Consider the following 15967-nt stretch of genomic DNA (forward strand, 5'->3'; position numbering starts at 1 on the left):
GCGGACCTGCGCCGCCGGCGACGGCAGGGAGGCAGCGGGAGCGCCGCCGGGGCTGCCCGGAGGCCGGGCCCCCCGCTCCACTTTGCGCAAACTTGTTTTTCTAAGGTCAGCGCCGCGAGCTGGCTACATCGTCCTCTTAAGGTGGACTGGGGAAGTTGCGACCGACCTCCCTTCCCTCGCCTCCGGACTCCGGCCGCGGTTAGTCCCCGCTTCCCGCCGGCTGGCGAGCGGCTGGAGGCGGCGCCGGAGTGGGGATGGAGGAGGGGGGGGGGACGGAGAGGGGGTGTCTGCCTTCTGCCCCTCCCCGAGTGGCCCTGTCCCTGTGTCCTAAAGCTGAAGGCCCCTCTGGGGGGTGGGCGCGCGCACGAGGGGCCCGGTTCTTTCAGAGCTGGGCCGAGGTGAAGGAAAAGCAGGAAGTAAGTGAATGTAGGGGGAAGGGGGAGAGGAAGGAGAGAGTGATGGTACAAAAATAGCGTGTGTGTAGGAAGGACTTCAGTACTGCCTAGAAAAGAGGCGCAGGGAAGCAGGGAGGAGAGGCTGCGAGAAGGGGGGCTGTGGCCGAGAACCCAGAGGGGATGGGTCAGGCGGCTCGGGTCACTAGGCTCTCCCAGACAGGTGCCTCTGTGTCAGGCATGGGTTCAGTGTGTGGGGAAGGCCCAGGCAGGGGTGTGGGGGAGAGATGGGGCTTGAAGGCCTGGACTCCAGGAAAATGACAGGCAGGGGGGAAGATGGGGGAAAGGCCAACCGGGCAAGCAGCCTGGAGACAGAGGACAGAGCCTCCTGGTGAAAAAGCAGCCACTCACTCCCTCTCTCCAACTCTCTGTCTCTGTTTCTCTTTTTTCCTTGAGGGACACTGTGTTCCCATCAGTAGGCAGGTCAGTGATAGGGAGTGGGAATGTCCTGGCCACCTGGCAAAGGTGGGCAGTCCAGGAGTCCAAGACCCTCTGCTAACTGGAGGGACGGGGGCTTGGAAATAAGCAATAACCCTTTTTGCTTCACCAGGCCTGTCGGAGGACATGAATGAAGCCAGGAAGACTGGCCACAGCCCTGTAAATAGAGAAGAAGTTGATACCCACAGAGGGAGCCCACTTTCGACTTGTGCAAGGCCTGGGGTCAAAACAGGATTTAATTTCCTGATTTCAAGGCTAAAGACCTTGGTAGTGTGACCCTAGCCCTACCCCACCCCAGCCTCCCTGTCCAATGCCTGGTCCTCGGGTGGTGCTAAGGGGAGAGGCAGGTGGGGTACACCTGTTGAGGGCATGGACCAGGCTCCTCGGGTTCTAATCCTGCCAGCCATCTCTTGTGACCATGTGCACCCGAGACAATATCCTACCATTTCCGGGCCACAGCTTCCTCATTGGCAGTGAGGCTGACAGGAGGATGGACCTAACAAGCTGGTGTGAGGATTCGGTGAATTCATGTCTGCCCAATAGTTCAGAAAGTGTCTCGCATGTCCCAAGCCCTAGATAGCATTTGATAAATAAGTAAGCTATTCTGGCCCCCATCCTTGGGAGCCCACAGAGCAGTATTTAAAGTGCAAGGGCATTTTCTTTTCTTTGGGTGTGGGAGGCACAGCAATGACCCATGCAAGGTCCCTGTCCACAAGGAATTTACATGCTAGTGGGGAGACAGATAAGTAGACAAGTAGAAATAATTTGTGAACAACAGAAGCTTGGGCGTAGAGAGTAAGAAGTGAGGGCTCTTTCAGATAAGGCCAGGGCCCCTGTGAGAGCCACTAGATGGGGGCAGCAAGTTGAAGATTTGGGGATTTGCTGTTCCAGGAAGAGAGAACAGCATATATAAAGGCCCGGGGGCCACCTTGGCTAGAGGGGAAACAGCGAAGATGGGGAACAGTGGTCCAGCCGGTGGCCTCGCCGACCTTGGTAAAAAGCCGGCATTTGTTCTGCCAATAGGAAATCCCCGGAGGGTGCTAAGAAGGGAGGCGCCAAGGTCTGATGTACGTGTTTTAAGAGGCCAGTCTGGTGGAGAGAGGATGGTGGGGCTTGAGGGGCGGGGGGAGTATGCAATCGGGACACCAGTGAGGAGGTTGTTTTTGGATCCTCCTCATTTCTTGGGGCGAGGGGAGAGTCTCTAACTCCACAGGCCACTTCTGGCAGAGACCATGAAGGTACCCAGCTGAGGCTCTTGGGAAAATCCATCACCCAAATCTATCTGGGGTACAAGGCGGGGCAGGAGCTGCTGGTGAAAGTCAGAGACGAGGCAATCTCCGGGCCCGGGCTTCCAGAAGGCTCTGCCATCCACCGTTCCCCGGGATACACACACAGACCTGCCCAGGATTAAGAAACTGCGGATTAGGGAAGGATAATAATTGAACCAGCTGCTATTTATACATAGCACCTTTGGCAAAGATGGTCAGCAGGCCTTCCCAACACAGGAGCCCCTTTCATGCCCCCTTCTGCCCCAGGAGGGAGGTCTGGCCTTGTTCTCCTGATCCAGAGACCACAGAAAAAAATCACCCTTAACTGACCATCAGGGCTGAGAGGTCATTGAGACCAATGGGCAGGTGGGTATGCTGAGGTTGGGGACAATTTGCCTGAAGTCACACAGAGCAATTATGGCGGGTCATTGATGTGAACCGGCCACCCTTGTAGGTGGCCTCCCAGGTTGCCCTGGATTAAAACCCAACTTCCTCCATACGTATACTATTCGTTCATGCACTCGACAATATTCCTGAAGCATCTATCATGTGCCAGGCACTGTGCTAGGCTTGGGGATACAGGAGTTGGGGGAGGAGGTAAAAAACCAACAAAACAAAACAAAACCAGATAAAAACCCCAGGCAGGGGCAAGCAGACAAATCAGTATACAAGACGGGGATGAGGCTACAGGGGAAAGTAAAGCAGGGAAGGGGCCCAGGAGTGCCCACAAGAGGAGACGGGTCTGGGAGCCCTCAGAGAACGTGCTATTTGAGGGAAAACTGAGGTTCGAGAAGGGAAACCAGAGGCAACCCCATCCTTGCTTTGCTCTCCGTCTCTCACCGTGTGCCACCTGCCAGCAATGCCTGGTTCCAGCTTCCGGTCCCATTCAGAACGAAGCCGCTTTGGAGTGCCTCCCACCTGGGCACCTTCTTGCCACCTCGGCCTCCCCTTCTCCCTTTGACTCTCCACTCAGCAGCCAGAGGCATCCATTCTGGAATTCCGGCCGGAGTCATTCTCTGTCTGAGGTGCCCTAGAAAGAAGACTTGGGTGAGCATGCGTGGTAGGGGTGTGGGGATCAGGAGTGTCAAAGCCAAGACACTCCCAATTTGACTTAGGCAACTTGGGGCAATGTGTTTCGTGGGCCTCAGTCTCTTCATCTGTGAAATAGGAGTAACCCCGACTGACCCTGACATGGGGGGCAGGAATATGAAGGCATCCATGGTGGGAGCAAATCTGGAGTGTGCCTCTGCGGGGACGGGGGTGCCCTGGGTGTGTGAGGTCGCTGGGCATGCCTCCTCTCATGGAAAGCCCAGCAACTCCACTGTGTCCCCAGAGGCAGAGAGTAAGTGGTCCAGGGTCGCTCTGCCTGGGCCTGCCGGGGCCTGCAGGGACCCAGCTCCGCGGGGCAGCAGCCCTGCCTGGGCTCTGCTCCTCACTTCCCAGAACCCTGGGTTGGCATCAGCGGGCAGGCCTGCCAGGCTGCCTTTGTGTGGGGCCTGTCAGGAGGCTGGGGTTGCCAACTACCTAGTTTTCTGGGAAGGAGGAGTCATGCGGAACTAGAGGCCTCAGCTATGGAGCCAGAACCATAAAAATAAAAATAGGGAGGACTCCCGGGCATCCTGGACCAGGGCACCAACTGCCCCAGAGAGGCCCTGTGAGGAGCCGGTGAGCAAGCAGGGGCGGGAGAGGGGCAGGCAGTGGGGGTGTTCTTACTGGGTGTCTGCTCTGCTCCCCGACCTGGATGTGGGGTATGGCCAAGGCTCCCGGCAGCCATTTAATAGCTGCAGAAACATAATCTCAGGGGACACGCAGCTAGTGAGCGGCTGAGCTGTGTAGGATTCGAACTCATGTCTCCAGGTCAGTTCCGTGGCTATTCTCCTTTATGGGCGGGTGCTTGTGACATTCAGACCGCAGCACAGGAGAGGTACCAAGAGTGCCTCCTTGGAGAGGTACCAGAAAGCCGCCTTAGAGAGGGCTCTGCTCACAGGCCACCTTGTCGGCCTACTCTGTTGAAATAGTCCCCTCTCCAACCACTCAGAGCATGCTGCCCCTTCCTAACTCTATTTTGTCTTCCAAGCGTGCCTCAGGACATGTCATTGTTGGGGCTCTTGATTGCATTTTGTCCATTTCTTAGAATAGCCGCAGGTCAGCCCAGCCCATGGTGGTCCAGTGCCCGTCTAAAGTACATCCTGTGGTCAGACGCCAGTGCTGCCCAGACCGTGCCTCAGTTGCCTAGACTGGCGAGTAATGGCAGGATACCTAACACGGTCTCTTGCAAGGGATGTGTTACTAGAGGAAAAGATGCTGCTGGTGTCTGTGGTTTTCTCCCAGTACTGAAGCCCCAGGGCCTTCAACAGTAAAGAGTAGGTTGTCAATAAATATGTATTCAGTTAAAAAATTGAGCAGCCCAGGCTGGAGGGACAAGAAATCAGCAGTACCTGGAGATGAGGGGTCTCTGAGCCTATACATCAAAGCACCCCACTTATAATCACCTCTCCACAGTACCCCACTTTTCCACAGTACCCCACTTTTGCACAGGAATCGGAGCGGTGGTTTTCTTACTGAGCAGTAAGCAGCTGGAGGGGTTGTTAATGCCGGCATCCCAGGGCCCCGCCCCCAGAAGCTCTGGGGCTTAGGAAAGGCCTGAGAATTTGCATTTTAACAAGGTTCCAGGTGGTTCTGATGCTACAGTCCTGGGGCCACTGAAGACACCCACAGGAATGTTTTCAGGGCCCAGTCCCAGCTTTCCTGTGGGTGGGGTCTGCCTACCCCTCTGTTTCCTGTCCTCCCTGCCCAGGGAAAAGCCGAGGGGGCAGCCAGTGCCCCGAGGCTGAGGGGCTGTGACAGATGACCGAGCCAGGGCCTGCGGGAGCCCGCTGTAATTAGTGCTTTCCAAGGGAAATCAGCGACTAAGTATCTTGGCAGGCAGGCAGCCCGCCTGAGCTCCTCAGGGGTGGGGCCACACTGTCAGGCCCTAAACACTGTTCTCAGGCTCCGGGAATCTGGCTCTGCCAGGTGCTGAGCCCAGCTGTGCGGAGCCAAGTGTTCCTCAACACCCCTGGGTAGGGGCCTCTGCAGGGCAGAGATGCAAGGGCTGGCATCAAGTCACAAAGCTGATGGCTCTGGCGCGCATTGGGAGACGGGAATTCAAGTGCGGACTCTGCCCCGTGGTAATACTAATCTGGCTAAAATGCAGGAGTGCCTACTGAGCCCCGGGCTTGAAGGACTTCAGTGGATTGCTAGTCACTCTGACTCACATGACCACAATTCTTATCCCCAGCTCACAGATGAGAAAACTGAGGCATAGAGAGGCTAAGGGTAAGGTTATGAGCTGCGGAATTAGACCTTGAATCGAGGGGTTCTCATTCCCGAGCCCCTGCTCCAAACCTCTGCACATTCTGACTTCTCCTTTGCTGAGAACCTGGGGCCCCATGGTGCTATCTCCGGGTGTCCCTCACCACCACAGGGCTGGCTCTGTGATTTCCGGGCCCCTCTGTGGCATCCAGCCCTGGGCCCGTTGACTGGTCATAGGCACACAGGCCTCCAAATGATGAGTGAAATAATGAATGAACGGATGAGTCTAACTCTTTCCAGGGGTGAGGGGACAGGATAGCTCAATAGGTGAGCTGTGCACTCACCTTCAGGTTCTACCCGGTACTGGCCTTGTGGTCTTGGGTGCACCCAGCCTCAGTTTCCTCTCCTGAAAACAGATTGAGGGCAGGATTAATAGGTAAAAAAGGCAGGTGTGTGTGTGTGTGTGTGTGTGTGTGTGTGTGTGTGTGTGTGTGTGCGCGCACGCGCTAGAGAGGGATACAGAGAGAGAGAGAGAGAGGGAGGGAAGGAGGGAGGGAGGGAGGGCGGAACAGGCAGCTGAGAACTGTGTTTGGTGCCTGCTTCTGTCCCCACTTCTCCATCTCAGCCCCGTGCATGCGGTCCCTCAGATGTCCCCCTTGAGCTCTCTCTCTCTTACTTCCCACTCACAGTGCTGCCAGCCCATCGTTTTGGTTCTACCTTCAAAACAGACTCCGAATCTGACAGCTCCTTACTACCCCTATCACCCTCTGCCCTGCCTGCCCCCCCCCCCCTGCCTTAGCTCTCACCTGGATTCATGCAGTTACCTGGATTCTTACCTGGTTTCCTGCTTGCTCACTGGCCTCCCCATCCTGTCCTTCCTTCTGTCTAAACTGCCAAGTAGCCTTCCCTGTTGTCTCCTGCAGTGAAACCCAGTCCTCAGTGTGCCCCCCCACCCCCGCCGGCCCCAGTGCTCTCACAATCCCACCCACTGCGCCCTGTTCTGCCCTGGCTCACTGCAACGTGGTCACGCTCATCTCTCCTGCCTTCCCCTAGCGTGGCCAGCAGGCACCCACCTCAGGGCAAGAGAGTCCCAAGCAGGCTCCATGTTCAGCACGGAGCTGATGGGAGGCTCAACCAACGACCCTGGGATCATGACCGCAGCCGAAACCAATAGTTGAACACTCAACAACGGACTGAGCCAGCCAGGTGCCCCTAAAAGTGTCTCATCATTAAAATAATTTTTAAAAATATTTATTTATTTTTTGAGAGAGAGAGAGACACAGTGCGAGCAGGGGAGGGGCAGAGAGCGAGGGAGACACGTAATCCGAAGTGGGCTCTAGTCTCTGAGCTGTCAGCACAGAGCTCGACACAGGGCTCCAACTCACAGACCGAGAGATCATGACCTGAAATGAAGTCCGACACCTAACCAATGGAGCCAGCCAGACTCACCACATCATTTTTTATCCCCTTACCCCACTTTCTTTCCCTGGAGTAGCATGTAAATATTATAGAGTTCTTGGTTGCTAGGACTTTCCTCCTCCACGCAGGGCCCTTGAGTCTGTTCTCCGGCACCTGGAGCTGTGCAGACACAGAGCGGGGACTCCGTAAGTGATGCTGACAAAGTGAAGGGGGGAGCCGAGTGGCCAGCAGCTTCGTCTGTGTGGTGCAGTGCCTCTCTGCCCAACAGCCCCGCGTGGCCTGGGATTCCTCGAGGAACAGATGTCCTCCTTGAACTTGGGTTTCCTTCCCAGGCAGGGAGGCCAGGACTCCAGCTGGCCTAATTCCTGTTCCCGAGAGGAAGTATCTGTCCCTGGCCAGGAACTGGCCCAGCTCTCAGGAAAGCTGAAGCAACACACACCACTTTCTCCACTCGGTGGCCCTGGGGCCACGGTGGCCACACTCGCCTCCACGGTGCCCGTGCCTCTGGAGCAAGGAGAAAGGTTCTGGGAGGCCATGGGGGCCTTGCAGCCATGCTGTGTGCAGGCTGGGCTCACACACCGGCCTCACCTGCCCAGGGTTGGCCCCTCACATTCGTACCCATTTGCACAGCCGCGCAAATGGAGGTCCTGTCAGGGGCAGAGACTAGCGGGGTGACTCAGGATCAGTGTCGAGCAAGGTGATGAACCAGACCTTTCAGGGCCAAGCCCCTTACGTATCCTGCTCATCTGCACCCCACCCTTCTCCTGTCCTACCTCCAAGTGCCTGGCGCACTGAGTGGGCTGGCACCGGAAATCTGCTACCAGGGTTTCCTCTCTCCCTGAGTGTCAGCCCCTGTCCAGTCAAGAGAGCAGTCACTGTCCCTCGCTGCACAGAGAAGCCTAGAGCACCAAGAGGGAAATGAGCCAAGTTAGGAAACATCAGTCCAAGTTTGCCCTCCTGGGCTTTCTTCTCCCCAACTGCAGGCAAACAGCTGGGTCTGGTCAATCGGTGTCGCAGGGGGTTGGACAGAAGGGTGGCCCATAGTTAAGGCCTTCTGCGTTCTGGCTAAAGGCTCAAACGGAGGAGTTACAGAGAGAATTGGGCGGTTGGTGAAGATGCGGGGGCTCGCAGGCTGGCAGGGCAGGCTGCCCCTTTGCTGAGCAGGGCTGGGGGCCTGGGATGACGCCTTCGGGTAAGAGTCAGGGTGGTCCCAGGATGCCAGACCTGAGTCACAAGGCGTCTGGCTTCTCCCAGACCCCACAGCCCCACAGCGCTGCTGATCCAGGTCCTCGGTCACAGGTATTTCCTGGGCACGTGCTGCGGGCTGGGGGCCAGGGGCTATGTGGGCGCTGGTGGCACCCCCAGTCCAGCAGCAGATAAGCACCTGGCAGAGGAAATGCACCACGCACTCTGTAGGTAGTGAGAGCTGCCGAGGAGAAGTGTGGCTGCGAGCATCTTGCTCAGGGAATGGAGTTTCCAGAAGAAAGTGAGAGGGAGAGCCTCACCTGAATATCGGTGAAAACAACAGCTTTCAGGCTTTTATTTAGAGCAAGGTGGGGCCCAGGAGCTACAGGGAAAGAGGTGGAGATGGATTCCTGGAAGCCACTTTGGATTTTCCGGGACTCTCTGAGGCTCTGGAACCCCGCCAGCCCTGGAGAGGAGGGAGCCCTCTCAGGATGACCAGGGCTGGGCTTGCTTCCCTTCGTCCCGGTGGGACGGGATTGCAGACCGGTTGAGTTCAACAGTCTGGGACTTCTCACACTTGTCCCTTGTACCTTCTGACCCAGCAGGTCCGGGGCGGGGCCCGGGATTGAACCCTTTCTAAACAAACTCCCAGGTGAGGCCTAAGCTGCTGGGCCACAGACCGCACTTTGAGTAGCAAGGTATCTGTCTTACCCAACTGTCTCCAGTGGCCTGAGAATCCTAACCTGCTGCTCAGATTCAAGCCTAAATCCTCCCGAGGTGTCATCTGATGCTCTGGACAATTTTTTAAAACATTTATTTATTATTGAGAAACAGAGGCAGAGCATGAGCAGGGGAGGGGCAGAGAGAAGGGGAGACGGAGAATCCAAAGCAGGCTTCCAGGTTCTGAGCTGTCAGCACAGAGCCCGACGTGGGGCTCGAACCCACAAACTGCGAAATCATACAAACCTAAACTGGAGTCAGACGCTTAACAGACTGAGCCACCCAGGTGCCCCTCTAGACAAATTTTGTGGCCTCTTCCTCCCAGCCCGAGGGCCCCAAACCTGCCACTGTCTGTGCTCCAGAAACCAAACGGATCTTTCCCCTCTCCCCACCACTCTGCTGAGTCATTCGGAAACTTCAGCGGGGGCGTACGAGGCTCCAGAGCCAGCCTGCTTGGGTCCAGATTCCCAGGTGGTGTGACTCTGGGTAAGAGACTCTGCCTCTCTGTGCTTCAGGTTCTCATCTGTAAAAAAGGAAAAGAAAAACAACCACCACCACCACCACCCATGATAGCCCTTTATGCAGGGCTATTCTGAAGATTCAAAGGAAGACTATATATCAAAAGTCTGGCACACAGGAGGCACTCAATAAATGTTCTATCACTTTCCCTCCGTTCTACCTGTCCTTTTAGGTAGCGATCTATGTGTTTTCATCGCATTTTTCCTGAGTTTTCTATTTTTGCGTCTCTGTGTTCCACGGAGTGTATAACATGCTGAAAAAGGATATGAACATGTGTGCATAAACATACGTTGGGATGCGTGTTTAAAATGTGTTGACTGACAGGGACTCGGAAGGGAAGGGTGGCAATGGCTGTTCGGAAACCCAGTGGAGTTGACAGAGACTCTTCGCGCTGGAAGGGATTTTAAAGGCCATCGGTTCCCCGCCCAGCAGCCCTTCTCCCGTCTGATACGCAATCCTCTCTATTACACTAGATTGGCTCTAGCCAACAGGGAGCTCATCACCTTTCTGGGCAAATGCATTTTATGCAGGCTCTGGGGATGGTTGCCAGGACCCAGTGTCTCTGTGTGTCTCAGCTGCTCCCGGGCTCCTTGGCACTGTGTCTCCGCTCTGGGATGTCCCAAGGGCCAAAAAGCTAGGCTGGGTGCGCAGGAGGCTTTCAATAATGTCCCCTGAATGAGTGGGGTGGCGGAGGGATGAGAGGGGGATGGGAAGGATGACTTTCTTGGCAATTCTCTTTCGGACGGCGCACTAACAACACAATGTTGTGTCCCTCCGGGAGGCTCTCGGTCTAAGTAACACGACATCTCTGGGCTTATTTGCCTATGTTGGTCTATGCATATATGTACATGCCTATATAATGTGTTGCTCTGTGTGGCTTTGCCTCTGTAGGCATGTGTGTGTGTCACCTGCACATACACACGCGTGCTGTGCATGTCTTTCTCTAGATCTTTTCGTATATGTGGGGGGGGGGGTGTCACCGTAGGGTTGTGTGTCTGCCTCTAGCTGGCTGGCTTGTTTGAATGTGTGTGCGTGCACACTGTCTGCCTGTCGCTCTGTGTCTTTGTGTGTCTGTGTGCTGGCGTGCCTGTGTGTGTGTGCAGGAGTGTGTCTCGCCTCCCCTGTTCAGCCCTCCTGGGGGGCCAGGAGCGACTCCCTGCGGCCTGGTCTGCCGAAGGCCGTCTGAGTGGCAGGCCGCAGGGCTCCACTCCCCTCCTCTCCCGCTCAGTGGCGGCTGTGCTAATCAGTGGGTTATATGCAGATGGCACATGTGGGCTGCCAGGCTCGGAGGAGGGGCTGGGGAGGGGTGTGCAGAGGAGCAGACACCAAGGAGCAAGAAGACAATTTAAAGGCAGAAAGGGGAAAACAAGCCTGCATGGCTTTGGAGTTAGAGGTGTGGGCTTCTCTCCAGAGGCAGGAATTCAAGGAGGAGGAGGTGATGTCTGTTGATATCTTCCTTCTAATCAAGCTAGAGTCTCACAATCAAAGGATTCTAGAATGCTGGCATTTTAGATCTATAGGATTCTAGAAGCTCAGCCTCCTGCCCCTCTGGGCTCTTAGAACTGTGTTCCCAGACTCTAAATCCTCCCGGGATCTTAGGCTCTTCCAGCACAGAGCTTCTCTTTCTCTTCATTCTCTTGCCTTTCTTTGTGTAGAACCGTGGCCAAAGAATGACCTTGGAAGTTCATGCCATCCGCCCCCTGGCTCTGGGCTGGGCAGTGGAGAGAGAGGGAGGCCCATCAAGTGAGACCTTCGTGGGGGTGTTGAACTGGAATCTTCCCTTGGCGAGGACTCGTCCCCTGAATGGTCTGGGCTCTCATGTTACCCCTGTCACCTTGTGCTAGGACTGCGTTCTCATCAAAGACAAAGGCGCCTGTGTTCCCAGGATCTGTTTTCAGCCGCGCAGGAGCTGGGATAATAGCCTGCAGGTGTGAGGAGGGCCGGGGTGGGGTTCTCTGAGGCCTTCAGCCGCCAAGGCTCGGCAGCCCAGCCCAGGGTGGCATGGGTGGCTAACCAGGCACCATCCTCTCATGGTTGCTTAGGAGGGTGGCTTGAAAGGCTAGTCCTACTGCAGGGATCCTGGGAGCCATGGACCGTCTCTGAGGGAGGTCATTCTACCATACTTTGATCTCCTCTAGGACTCACCCAAACTTCTGCACGTGGCAGCTTTTCAGGCCCCGATGGCTAGCCATCCCCCTCTGCATTGGTCCAGCCATCTTGAACTCTCTCCTCACCTTGAACCTGTTTCACTTACTCATGCCTCCCGATCTGCGCGGGCTTGCTCCTCTCTGCCTCTTCGTCATGATGCAAACTCTTACCCATCCATGGAATGTGAGGTCTCCCTTATTTTTCAGTGCCACAAGAGATGAGAGTTTGACTTAATACTATATTTCCCAGAATCTGCCACAATGTTTGGCACACTGTAGGTATTCAGTCAATGTTTGTTGAATGCCTAACAGATCAGATACATCCTTCAGGATTTTCCCTCTGAAGCTTCTAGCCCCCACCTCCTTATAGGTGTCCCCCTAGGCCCAAACCTCTCCCCTAGGATTACCTGCGCCCAGAACTTGCTACCTTAGGTCACGAGTCTTTGCTTACTATGTTTTCTTTACCAGACTAGGAACCCCTTGAAGTTAATAACCGCGTCTGGTCGATCTATCTACTGACAGCCTCCAGTTCAGAGCCTGGCACCCAGCAGGTGCCCAGTAAATGCAGAGCTGTCACCAGCAGCCCAGCTTGGTGACTTGAAATCCCCTGTTGGTCCCAACTGTGAGCACTGGTCCAAGCTGTTGGCAACATCTGCTCCAGAGTCTCATTTGCAATTATACATTCCCAGGCTCTTGCCACTTAATATTTAATAACCAGGTGGCTGGCCTTCTCTGGCAGCCACTTAAGCCCCTGATTGTCCCGTGTGTGAACTTGGCCCTGAGTGGGGACAGGGACCACACTGGGGTTAACTATGAAGCCTGTGTCTTGAGTCTGGGGCCAGCATCAGGCCAGGGCCTTAGGGACAGGAGGAAGGATTGTCCATTGGCTTGAGGCTCCTGGATGACCTTACCAAGCAAAGCAGACAGTGCATTTGCTCTAACTGGTTCCACCTCTCCTCCCTGCCACGTAAGGCTGTGCCTGCACATGCCCTCGTGAGCCAGGGAGGAGGATGGAGGAAAAATGTCAGTGGGGCCTTCCCTGACTCACATCCGAGCTAAGCCTGGAGGAAGAAAGGGGGATTCCGCCTGGGCTGTCTCCCAGCAGGAAAGGTGGGTCTATCCTATGTGGCTCGGCCCCACCAGTCCATTGCGGGGGGTGGAGGGGTGAGGGGGGCTGTGGCGCCATGGCGTGGGTGTTGGCAACCATGCTGGCCTCTCCTGGCACAGGGCTCGGGAGTCCTTCCAATTTGGCTGTGGAAGAAGGTGAGGCAGTGGTAATGACCTGACCTTCAGGATACTGTACTGATGCCCCGTGCTGGGAAACCCTGCAGGACCCGGGAGGCGTGGGTCAGCTCCGCGGGCGACCTCTGCAGCATTGCTGGGGGACGGGGCGGGGAGCGGTCACGGCAAAGTTCAAGAAGAAAAAACAACAGTTCAGTGTCAAGGCTCTGAGGTGGGACTGCACGCACCCTGAAGCCTCGAGTTCAGGAAACAGTCTCAAGGATCTGTTTCTCAGTGGATTCTGGAGGAAAGTGCGGTCAGAATTCATGCCTGGGAAATCGCAGACTTCTCCCATCACAGGGGGGATCTTACAGCATCAGCGGACTAGGTTTCCGGGTCTTGCTCTGCCCCCAACAAGCCTGGTGACCTTGGGCAGGGCTCAGCCCAGCGCCCCCGCTGCTGTTGCTCACATGGAACGCCTCCAGTGTGGAGAGTCCTCTCTTCTCCCCTCTAAGGTCATCTGGCCCAACCCAGGAAGCTGAGACCTGAAATACCACCTTGCATGATCTGCAGGGCTGGTCCTGGAAAAAGGCTGGGCTTGGGGCAAGACACTGAGCCCTTTTGATGGGCGGTATTTATCGAGCAGATACTATGTGCAAGATTTATTGACATAGAGTCTCATTTATCCCTGTCACCCTTACCCAATCTTTCCCTCACACCCTCACCCATTCACAGGGCCTTTGAACCCCAGGTCTAGTCCATTCACCTCTCTCCACCTTGTCTACACTACCTTTCCCCTCCACCACCTGCCTGGATATGGTGCAGGCCCCCTCTCAGCTCCCCTGCTCCCATCCTGGCCCCGGCCATCCTTCCCCAAACCAGCAGCCAGGAGTAATCTAAATTGGGTCATGTCCATCCCCTGCTTCTGAACCTACAGGGCTTCTGTGTGCTTAAAATCAAACCAAGCCCTACAGCTGACACTGCCCTGTATGTCCGGTCCCTCCGTCCTCCCAATCCTGAGGCTGTACTGTCTTTGCTGCCCACTTCGCATCAGCCACGATGGCCTCCTTCCCATCCTTGATGTGCTGGGCCAGATCCAACCAGGGCCTCTGCTTGTCGTCCCCTCTTCCTGCACCCCTTTCTGCTGCCGCAGTATCTGGGATGTGCTTTTTGATTTTGCCCCCTGCTGCATCCCCTGAGGGTCTAGGAGGAAGCCCAGCTTCACCCACACCCTTCCTCCCAGAGGCCACCCTCCTGCAGCTCCCAGAAGCCCCCTCGTCTGGTTGCTGGTCAGCGATCTTAGCCCCCCACTCCCGCTGTGGGTTTCCAACACCGTTTCTCTCTGCTGCGGTCCACTCTGCTATGTAGTTAATGGAATAACCAGGCACTTTACCCATTATCTGACGCAAATGCCTTTTGTTGCCAGCACCAGCCCTATGGCTCTGAGCTCCCTGTGACCTGGCCCTCCCCCCGCAGCTGCCTGCTTCAGGCTCCAGCCAAGGCCAGGCCAGGGCACTCTCCCCACCAATAGCCCCTGCAGTGCTAGGGCCTGGGCAGTCGCTAATCTGATTCTACCCACCTGTGTGCAGGCCTTGTGTGTATCCAGTCTTCACAAGATCACATACAGTGCTGACCCCCGTTGTGCAGACTTGGAGATAGAAGTCTTAATGCACTCAGACGGGGGTCCGATGGGGTCTGGACATGCACTATAGGGCTTGGCCCCTTCCCCCATTCCTTCCTTGGGGCTTTATCCATGTGACCCTTGTAGACCTGATTTCTCTATCCGTTACATATTAGCATCTCTATTTACAGATGGAGACTTGCTCACAGCCACCGTGGTGGGGAGCCGGACTCTAAGCCTTTGCCAGGGGGCCCAGGAAGGTGGACGTGCGGATGTGGGAGTGCAGGGGGCTAGGAGAGTATTGAAAGCTTGGCCCCTTGGACACTTCCATCCCGTGACCCCACACCACTGACCATACCTGACTTAGCTCACATTGAGTGCCTCGAGCATGTCCAGGGCACCTGGAAGGCGCTGGGTCACCCAGCGGCAAGACAGACCTCCTCCAAATGACTTTGAATCTCAGAAGGCAGTAGGACACGCAGCAGCCTGCCACCCCAGGCTGAGAATATGGGCGAGGGAAGAATGGGTGTGGTGCTCCGCAGGACAGAGGTCTACTTCAGATGGGACCCCCCCCAGTGTGGCCAAAGATTGGGAGATCAGGACTGAGGGGTGCCCCAAAGGCACTTCTCCCCTTGGGGCGGTCACCTCACCCACCTCAGACTGAAGGTTTGCCCCCGCTGATGCCTCCTGTCCAAGTATCGCCAACTCTTCCCAGCTTCCCCTCTTGGATGCCCCACGGGCCCGATAAAGGAACTTGCCAGCTCCCCATGCACCCGTGGGCCGTGGCTCTTCAGTCTGGACTCCACACAGCAGGGGTCCAGAGAACAAGTCAAGACTGTTCTCCACCCTTCCGTGGCTCCTCTATCGTCCTAGGGTGCAGTCCAACTTCTTGACCAGGACTTCAAGGTCTTTCCAAGCTACCAAGCTCTCCACTGGCCCCATGTGGCTGTCACATGGTGTTTCTCTGAATATGCCTCCAGCTGCTTCTACAAGGCCACCATCTTGCCTGGCAAACTCCTACTTGTCTGTCAGAGCCCAGCTCTCAAAGGCTTTTCCAACAAGCTTCTCATTCCGGGTTAGGGGTCCCCGCCTATGCAGCCTCGTCCCTTAGTAAACATCCCTATGAAGCTTACAACCTGTGCATGTTTCTTCTTCTTCCCACTAGACTGTGGAATTCAGGACAGGGGTGGGGTGGTGGCCGTGGGCAGGCGAGACAGGACCCTGATTTGAATTTAGCACTGAGAGTCACCTGGGCTCAAATCCTGCCTTTGCCATCTTCTAGCTGCACAACCTTGTACAAAGCTCCCTGTCCTCCATTTTCTCATCTGTAAAATGGGAAAAACAATCATGTTACCTCTTCACTGGGGCTGTTTCGAGGATAAAATGACCACGGAGAACTTAGAAGGGGACCAGGCAGGGGTGCCTGGGTGGCTCAGTCAGGTGGAGTGTCCGACTTTGGCTCAGGTCATCATCTCACACACAGTTCGTGAGTTCAAGCCCCACATTGGGCTTGCTGCTGTCAGACTGTCAGCCCAGAACCTGCTTTGGGTCCTCTGTTTCCCCTTCTCTGCCCCTCCTGCACTTGTGCTCTCCCCAAAGTAAATATATATATATATATATATAAAGATCTGGCACATAGTAAATGCTCAGTAAATAGTAGTTCTTTTTTTTTAAATTTTTTAA

General features: G+C 55.7%; 1 protein-coding gene and 2 long non-coding RNA genes across 6 annotated transcripts in view; 2 read left to right on the forward strand and 1 right to left on the reverse strand.

The window, feature by feature from the left end:
* Nucleotides 1-185, reverse strand: part of SIRPA (signal regulatory protein alpha) — a 37695-nt gene extending 37510 nt beyond the window's left edge. Inside the window, exon 1 of one of the 2 annotated variants that reach the window (XM_029916712.1) lies at nucleotides 167-185. The gene's annotated coding sequence lies outside the window, so the exon portion shown is untranslated. Of the gene's footprint in view, nucleotides 1-6; nucleotides 91-166 lie in introns of those variants that run through there. The other variant, XM_029916711.1, reaches the window with a different exon arrangement.
* Nucleotides 13-6669, forward strand: LOC115273604. 2 transcript variants are annotated; one of them, XR_003900861.1, is made up of 3 exons: nucleotides 13-198; nucleotides 1003-1157; nucleotides 3016-3420. It is a non-coding gene; the product is annotated as an uncharacterized LOC115273604 (long non-coding RNA). The 2 variants fall into 2 exon arrangements; XR_003900862.1 differs by adding an exon at nucleotides 6506-6669 and having other exon boundaries at nucleotides 96-198; nucleotides 1003-3205.
* A 4167-nt stretch (nucleotides 6670-10836) lies between these two features.
* Nucleotides 10837-11620, forward strand: LOC115273603. 2 transcript variants are annotated; one of them, XR_003900860.1, is made up of 3 exons: nucleotides 10837-11038; nucleotides 11140-11223; nucleotides 11434-11620. It is a non-coding gene; the product is annotated as an uncharacterized LOC115273603 (long non-coding RNA). The 2 variants fall into 2 exon arrangements; XR_003900858.1 differs by having other exon boundaries at nucleotides 10837-11223.
* The last annotated feature ends 4347 nt before the right edge of the window (nucleotides 11621-15967 follow it).

This window comes from Suricata suricatta, chromosome 12 (assembly GCF_006229205.1).
Source record: "Suricata suricatta isolate VVHF042 chromosome 12, meerkat_22Aug2017_6uvM2_HiC, whole genome shotgun sequence".
Lineage (NCBI taxonomy): Eukaryota > Metazoa > Chordata > Mammalia > Carnivora > Herpestidae > Suricata > Suricata suricatta.